Source organism: Elephantulus edwardii, unplaced genomic scaffold (genome assembly GCF_000299155.1).
Source record: "Elephantulus edwardii isolate Elephantulus edwardi_28Jun2011 unplaced genomic scaffold, EleEdw1.0 scaffold00394, whole genome shotgun sequence".
Lineage (NCBI taxonomy): Eukaryota > Metazoa > Chordata > Mammalia > Macroscelidea > Macroscelididae > Elephantulus > Elephantulus edwardii.
In genome coordinates, this window is record NW_006400144.1 from 691,781 (window position 1) to 692,966 (window position 1,186).

Here is a 1,186-nt window from a genome sequence, read left to right on the forward strand (position 1 = left end):
GCCTCTTCATCGCTTCTCTGAGGTGGCTTCCTTGTGCACCACTTTCAAGCTTCCCTTCTGCCCAGGAGCACGCTTGTCAGAGTTTCCCAGGGCCTCTTCCCGCTGGATTTCCTGGGTACCTTTGAACGACGCCTCTTCGTTGCTTATCTGAGGTGGCTTCCTTGTGCACCACATCCAGGGTTCCCTTCTGCCCAGGAGCACGCTTGTCAGAGGTTCCCAGGGCCTCTCCCCACCAGATTTCCCTGGGTACATTTGAAAAACGCCTCTTCGCTGCTTATCTAAGGTGGCTTCCATGAGCACCACATTCAATCTTCCCTCCTGCCCAGGAGCACGCTTGTCAGAGCTCTCCAGGGCCTGTTCCCGCTGGATTTCCATTGGTACCTTTGAGTGACGCCTCTTCGTTGCTTATCTGAGATGGCTTCCTTGAGCAACACATTCAAGCTTCCCTTCTGCCCAGGAGCATGCTTGTCAGAGTTCCCCAGGACCTCTCCCCACCAGATTTCCCTGGGTACATTTGAAAAACGCCTCTTCGTTGCTTATCTGAGGTGGCTTCCGTCAGCACCACCTTCAAGCTTCCCTCTTGCCCAGGAGCATGCTTGTCAGAGCTCCCCAGGGCCTTTTCCTGCTGGATTTCCACGGGTACATTTATAGACGCCTCTTCGTTGCTTATCTGAGGTGTCTTCCTTGTGAACCACTTTCAAGCTTCCCTTCTCTCAAGGAGCACGCTTGTCAGACATCAAAAGGGCCTCTTCCCGCAACATTTCCCCGGGCACCTTTGAAAGACACCTCTTCAATGCTTATCTGATGACTTCTTTGTGCGCCAGTTTCAAGCTTCCCTTCTTCCCAGGAGCACACTAGACAGAGTTCTCAAGGGCCTCTTCCCACCCAATTTCCCTGGGTACGTTTAAAAGACGCACCATCGTTGCTTATCTGAGGTGGCTTCATTGTGCACCACTTTCAAGCTTCCCTTCTGCACAGGAGCACGCTTGTCAGAGTTCCCCAGGGCCTCTTCCGTCCGGATTTCCCCGGGTATCTTGGAAAGACACCTCTTCCTTGCTTATCTGAGGTGGCTTCCTAGTGCTCCACTTTCGAGCTTCCCTTCTTCCCAGGAGCACGCTTGTCAAAGTTCCCCAGGACCTCCTCCCACCAGATTTCCCTAGGTACGTTGAAAGACGCCTCTTCGTTG